This window comes from Denticeps clupeoides, chromosome 18, assembly GCF_900700375.1.
Source record: "Denticeps clupeoides chromosome 18, fDenClu1.1, whole genome shotgun sequence".
NCBI classification, from domain to species: Eukaryota; Metazoa; Chordata; class Actinopteri; order Clupeiformes; family Denticipitidae; genus Denticeps; species Denticeps clupeoides.
Window position 1 is genome coordinate 13,126,718 of NC_041724.1, and position 7,635 is coordinate 13,134,352.

The 7,635-nt window shown below is 42.6% G+C and overlaps 1 long non-coding RNA gene across 2 annotated transcripts in view; it reads left to right on the forward strand.

The window, feature by feature from the left end:
* Positions 1-7,193, forward strand: part of LOC114768381 (uncharacterized) — a 28,832-nt gene extending 21,639 nt beyond the window's left edge. For both annotated transcript variants that reach the window (XR_003743042.1, XR_003743043.1), the window contains exons 3-4: positions 4,979-5,166; positions 6,499-7,193. This is a non-coding gene — a long non-coding RNA (uncharacterized LOC114768381). The remainder of the gene's footprint in view (positions 1-4,978; positions 5,167-6,498) is intronic.
* Positions 7,194-7,635: the final 442 nt, after the last annotated feature.

The following is a 7,635-nucleotide window of genomic DNA, read 5'->3' on the forward strand; positions in this document are numbered from 1 at the left end:
GAGCTGATTCATGCCACTGTTACGTCTGTTCGAGGGCAGCGCCAACTCGCTGGCCGTGTCGCGAGTTATGTCATCAGAGGTGGCAGCGAGGGCCGTCTCTCACCTATAAATGAATTCCGAGCCTCTTTCTCCCCCAGAGCTGGAAGGGTCAGGCTGTTAAGACTACAATTCCCAGAAGAAGATTGCACTCCCACCGGCTAAGGGGACCAGCTGCTGGTTGTTTGCAGCCGGCCTTGGCCTTGCCTTTAGGGCAGTGAGACTCGCCCACCACCCCTGCGGGGGCAGGAGACTCGGAACAGAGGTGGCAGACATGGGCCAGCAACAGCAATTGTCCAGCAGTTCTTAATTCGGCTTCTGTGTATGAATGTGTGTGTGTGTGTTGCATTAGCCTCTTTGTAGTTCTTGCAGAGAGAAGAACCTTAATGCATGTTGACTTAATGCCACCGAATGCCGGCATTATGTAAAATGGCCGCCTGCCAACGGAATTGAGAGTAATTGGGAATAGTATCTAATGTGGTGGATTTTCCCCAGATTAAGATTTTGTCTCCAGTGGGACAGTGTAATCCCCTTTCCTCTGGCAGGGTCAGAGGTCCTACGGGATGAAGACATTCAGTCACAAACAGCTGTGCTGCTGTGACCCTTCAGTTGCTGTTTTTTTTTTTTTTTTTTTGTAAAAATGACTTTTTTTGGGGTTGCGTTTGTAGGATTTGTCAAATCTATTATGGACACGGTGTGTAGCCCTAATTAATTAATCATTCTAAAAAAAAAAAAACATATATAATCACAAATAAATTCAAACTTAAAAATAACTAAAAAGGTACTAGAAGTATGTCAAGGTGGGTTATTTTTAAATTGTAGTCAATTTAGACCTTCACATAAAATATATTAAATTCAATGTTTACTAAAATTAAATAAACCGACTCTCCTAGTTTGTCTGTGAAACAAGTCAGAATGAAAAGATACAACCACCAACAACCCATAAAATTAAGTAAAATCACAGTCATTAAAGGGTTTGGCTCAGAACATAAGGACATATTTTTTGCAGTGTCCTTCTAAAGTTAAGGGGCCTGGTACAATTTTCTACAACATATCCTTGCAATCTTAATTATAACAAATTTGAACTGACACAAATGCTGCGACCATCTGCATGACGTTCATAAATTCTTAAAATGTCACAGTGCAATGAACATGCATTTTGAGGTCTTATGTCAAGTGATGTGGACACTTAAGCCTGACCCAGATTCTGGTTTAACACTGAAGAAATCCACTGTGGGTGGAGTCTCCCTCTCTCAGTGCTCGTCTGTAGTCTGCGTCCCGGCTGAATGGGAAAAGCAGATTACACGTGGCATATGCTGCACCCATTAAGGTCACACACAGGGCCCGGAGGCCCGTATGCCACCAGAACACTGACGGAATGGAGGAGTGGGTGGAGGAGGGGATAAATCTCTCTCTTTCCCTCTGACAAAAAGACAACTGAGGTCCTATTTTACCATCTGACGCGAAGCGTAAAGTGAAAAAAAAAAGTGCTAACTAATCAAAGCAGTTAACCGCAGACTATGAATACAGGTAATGTAAATCATGGGATGATTTTTAATCATACATAAATGTCAGATGTTTTATAATTGTTCATTTGAAATTCAGATATGCCTTGAAAAGTTTGAACAGCAAAAACATGTCCTGTAGCTTCACAGCCTGGTCCAGGGAGCTAGAATCCATTCCACTGTCTAATGCACCCAATATGTTGCTGTGATATGTCCAGCGCAACATCGTTTAACAAAGCTCCAATGTCTCATGACACTGCTCACGGTGAGAAAACGTTCAACACGCCACCAGGAAGTTGCCGAACAGTCCAAAGTGAGTTGGAAAAAACTTCTGTATATTGTCAAATTAAGTCCCCTAGTTTGGCAAGGCCAGTCACTCACAGACTTAATGCTGTTCTTCACTTTCACCTTAAAAAACATGGAGCTTAACAAATTGATTAAATGATAGATGAAGAAAGGGAAAAAAAGTGCGTTGCTCTCATTTTGTTGTCTAAGTCCCTGCCTTTTTCTCTTTTTTTTTTACCAAGAAATGGTCTAATTCGTGGCAATAATTGCTCATAAGAGTGTAATGGTGTCTCTTTGGTTGGGTAATTGTGTCGGCTCGTGCTAAGAGGCTTGTCTGACAGCCGCGTGGTCTGTTTTGCTCCCGTTAATGCGTGTGTCCTTCTGAAAGCGCGGCCATTTTCACATATTATCACACACCCGGCAAGCAAAGAACTCTATTATCTCCGATTCAAAAAAAAAAACGGGGAGCGCGGCACAGGAACGGCGGGCAACCCGCAATTTTTTTTTATTTATTTTTTTCCCATTCGGTGTGAGCATCTGCAAATATCATCTCTGTTAAGGAGGTCGAGGGTGCTGCCGGGCACTTGAAGGCCCCTTGAGCGACAGTGAAAAGCACTTCTTTTGTGATGCGCCGCACGGCCATATCGCCACAATTCTTTTTAAATTTGTCTTTTTACAAATTCAGGACCCGGCCCTTTCAGGCTGGGCAATGAATCAGAGATGTTTGGAGCGTGCGAGGTCGCGGGATTAAAACGAACATTGGAGAACCGGTTCCTGGGCCGAGAAGGAAGCGACACGTTTAAAAGAGAGAAAGGGGAGGAAGGTTAGCGAATGCCTCCAATGTTCCTCTACTTTTGTGTCACGTCTTTTCACCGCACGCACAATTGAGACGACCAAGGACAAGTGTTATAGCGCGGGGGAGAGCAGCCTGGGCTTTCATCTGCCAGGTAACGCAGTTGTTTTTTCCTCATTTTCTTCTTTCTTCTCTTTTTTTCCTCTTATTATTTGACTCTTTGGATCATGTGTCCATACCTATTGTCCAAGATGCATGCTTCACCAAAATGGGTGTTAGACAGCACATAATGGGGTCAAACCCAGTTTTTTTCCGAAAAAAATATATATTTTCAATGTGTCACATCTGTCTGATCTGAGAAAAAAAAAAGTCTTCACACACAGCCTTATTCCCCCACACCATACTCTTTAACAAAACTCAACATAGCTGCTTAATTCGAGGACTGTGATGCTTCCTGCCACTGAGGGCAGCGCAGGGTGAAAAGGAGCTCTTCCGGCGGTCCAGGGCCCGGCAGCCTGCAGGGATTAGAATTGTGGCACATCTTATAAACAGACCTTCCTCTGCCATGAGGTTAATGGCAGGAAATTACATCGCTCGGAATCATGGTCATTAATGTTTGTTTATGCCCAGCATGGCGAAGGGACGAGCATGTCCATCATCCGCCGATGCATTGGACACACAGTCCGAGGGCTGTCAGAGCAAATTATGCCTTTACCCGGACAGAGTGTGAAGGGCGCGTGAACCCTGAGACTTCTTCCAACCAAACACACACACACACGCACAATGTCAAACATTCAAACCTATCTTAAGACATTGTAAATAAAGATATTGGCACATCCCTCAGATGTGCAACTGCATTCAGATTTGCAGAATTTGGAGAAAAGTCAGCACCTTGAGCTTTGTGCCAGGTTCCTCAAACATTTCCTGAACATCCCCATGGGTACATGACCCATACTTTGCCAGCAGAACATGTCCCATAACTTAGTCCTGCTTTTGCCTTCTTCCCATTGTCCATCTGTTCTCCAGATAATGATCCAAAGGAAAATGTGATTCATCAGACCAGACCGCTTTCTAGGTCTGATGTCCACACCAGCATTTCTATTTAATTTCGTAAATTGATCGTCAATTTGTTCCAAAATAACTCTTCCGTGAGATGGGATCTGACAGGATGTCCTTCACTAATCATATTCATTATGAGCTGTGGACGCCACTAAACCTGTTGTTAAAATGGCTGGCTCTGTTTCCTATGACAACCTCCTGGTAGATACCTTTCTCTAAATACTAGGAACATTCCCAAAAATCTTGCTGTTTTAGCAATGTTCTGACCCAGAAAACATTGGTCTTTGCCAAAGTAAGTCAGACTCCCATTCTAGCAGAGTCCACTTACGTCAAGAAGTTTATCTGCTTCTCTCGTACATAACAACAGTCATGTTTGGTGTACATATAAGCAAAAAAAAAAAATGAAATATACCTTCTTAGGGCAGGCAGGCACATTGAATGGAAAGACTTCTATCCATAGCATGTTAATTTATGTACCCAAAGTTTACCTGAATATCAAACACCAATGTACTATTGCTTATGTCCTATTAATAAATACATTAATATATGTTTTAGTAAATTGGGAGGAATTCATCAGGAAGGGCATCCAGCATAGTTGTACCATGTCAAACGTTTATTTATTTATTTTTATTCAATATTAGATCTGGAATGTAAGTTGTGTATTAAAAACAATTTACCTTCACATGATTTCCATATGGTTGTTACAATATAATTAAATGGTTGTGAAGGTTCATGAACAAGTTTCATTGAAATTTACAAAATCACTGCGTCCTTTTCAGCATTTTATAGAAATAGCTTATGGCCAAACCCTCCCATCATCTTTTCAAGCATGCATATTGAAGGTCAATGCACTAAATACCAATACTTTGAGCCTTTGTGGTTAAATAATGTTATTCTAGACTATAACAGGTTGAAAATAGATTGGTATACTCATTCTTTAAGCAAAAATAAAGTCATCTCTGTAGTGTAAATATGCAGGCAAAACTGAAGACTATATTTGGAAAAATAAACGTCCATTAGCAAAGATCTATGTGATTCAACAGTGAGCTTCTCATCATGCCATACTTCCACTTCCTCTCTTTAGTAGTGAGTTTCTTGGAACATGGGGGTTTATTGTGATTCTCCCATGTTTAATTACCATTCAATTAACACCCCAGAGAAGGGCGCTCATTCAACATGTCTTTGATGATGAAACAAGTGCACATCAATGGAGCTTTTTAAAAAGGTTCTCTCAGGCCACGGTCAGGGAAAGTGCACTGAATGTTTTGTCATGCATTCTGTTCAATTTATGTGTCCACAGGCCAGAGTGTCCATTAAGGAGGAGCCGTCCGCTACTGGAGTGTTTATGCATCCCTCTCTTAAGTGTTCCACCGAAACCTCATCTGCATGGAACTGTGGAGCAGCGGCGAGGCGTTGAGAATTTATCTTGCAGCGGCACAGCGTTACACAATCGCGCTCCAAACAGCCCACGCCTGCTTTGTAGACTTGGTAGGTATGCGCAAATACACTCACACACAAAATACACCTGTGATATGCTACATGCTCTTAATCATGAGGCACCTAATCATGCACATTCCGAATGACAATAAATCTGTCACGATCCGGTCCGAAATGGGGGTTACTCCGGTCCGGGTTTCATTGTTGTCATGTGTAATGTTCCCTAATCGTTTTCACCTGTGTTAATTGTATAAAGCTGCCCTGTTCGTTTCTGTTCGCTGTCAGGTCTTTAACGTTATGTTCCGTGTTCACCAGTGTCTACGTCTCGGATGTCTCCCCTGTCTTGTGATTCACCATTAAAACCCCTGTTTCGTGATGTCAGGTGAAACCGTCCTTCATTTTTCGTTCCTCGTCACTCCTCGTCATCCTCTCCGTTCACCCGCCGCGTCATGTCCGCATGGACGTGACAGAAAGACCTGACCGCGAACAGAAACGAACAGGGCAGCTTTATACAATTAACACAGGTGAAAACGATTAGGGAACATTACGCATGACAACAATTAAACTCCGGTCCGGATCCCGGACCGGACTAACCCCCATTTCGGACCGGATCATGACAAAATCTCACCGCGGCAACGTGTGCTCATTGGTGCCTTTGAACATGTTTATCATGAAGGTCCAATAAACCTGTTCCTATTATGGCTGAGCACTTAATGCATTCCTGGACATGATTTTGATAGACACTGCGATGGAATAAATTACTGAAACCATTTGTTTAAAATAAAAAAAAAAAATCTTCTGCCAAAATAATATACCTCAGTCATCTGATGCAGGAACAGCAGCGGACGGAGAGTGGCAGAAATATTCCGCACCCCAGAATAGCGTGAAATAAGGGTGAGGGCAAAATTGGCAGATAGAGTGTATAATAATTGGTAAAAATACTACCACTCCAGCAATGTCCTCGGTAATTGTACGGGTGTGTCCATGTATGTAAGTGTGTATTTTTATTTTTTTATTTTTTTTTTGGGGTGTGTGTATGTGTGTACACTAGTGGGCTGTCTGCTTGGCTCAGTTTTATAGGCCATGCCACTGTCTGGTAATGAGAGATATTGTTTGCTGCCGTCTGTCACCTAATTAGAGTGACAAGGCCACAGGGGAAATCCATACAGAGAGGCGATGAGCAGGAACAGCATCTAAACATGATGCTGACACAGGCGGCGTGACTCCGTGGCTACAGCAACCACCACCCTAAACTGAACCCCCCCTCATTCTCAGAAGAAGGGCGACGAACATGGGCCAGAAGCAGAAAATGGCACTGAGACTAATCTAAAATAACACCGCGGCCAGCCCGTCCACAACTAACTGTCACCTCTATTATCACAGGTGACGTTTTTGCTGCGACCCGCTCAAGAGCAAAGGGAAGCAGCCATGCCAACCCAATCTGACACGATCAGTGGCTACTAGTGATCTGGAGTTCTGTACCGCCAAGATCTCCAGTTAACCTCAAACACACAACTGCCTCCGCAGTCACTGAAAATGACATGAGGCCCGAGTATGAAACATCCGAAATAAACACAGCGGTACTGCATGGTTCACCAATCTTTTACTCTAATATTTTTTATTATTATTTTTTTAATTCCAAGATATTATGTGGTGTTGCATGTTAAATATAATGCAGGTTCTAATGCTGGATCTAATGAATAGAATGTGCACATGCATACATGAATGCAATTGCGTTTAATTTTGCTAATGTTTACATAACCCACGTAACGCACACATTTTCCTGTTGATTCCATTTGTCCTATTATGCTAAAAACACAATAATTACATCCATGGTGTTAAGGGTCAAACTCAGGCAAGGTTTAACAAAGAATCAAGTAATAACATTGCAACCTCATTTTCACTTTTGCACAAAGTCAATCATGAGTTTCATCCTAGTGTAAAAAAGGCCATGAAGACCAGGTGGTGTTGGAGAAGAGAATAGAGTGTGTAGAAAAAACTCTTTCTCCCTCCACACAAAGCACTGTATTCAACCACTCCAATTTGATGTTACCTGGCAGAAAGAGGCATGGCACAACAGAGGTTAAAAATGAACAGTTTCTAATTTATTAACACCGGTAAATAATTATTGTAGTTACATGTGAATATTGAATATAAAAAGGTACCAAGGTTATAGAGAAAGTAAACATGAGAAGAAAGAGTAAAGAGGGAGAAGAGAAAGAGAAGGGAAGATAAAAGTCCCAGAAGCCTTCCGGCTTCCGAGGGAAAACCCCCCTGAGCAAGATAGCTCAGACCCTTTTTCCATATGTGCACAGACTTTTATACCCCTGGCCTACAGGAAGTTGTCACTGGCCTACAGGAAGTTGTCACTGGCCTACAGGAAGTTGTCACTGACCAATCAGAACCTGTTGTTTCTGATGTCACGCCCCCGGCGCCTCCCATTTGGTGAAGACAAAGAGGGTGGGCGGTCCTGACGGCTGATACTTCGCACGTTGACGTCGGACAAAAGACATGTAAAAA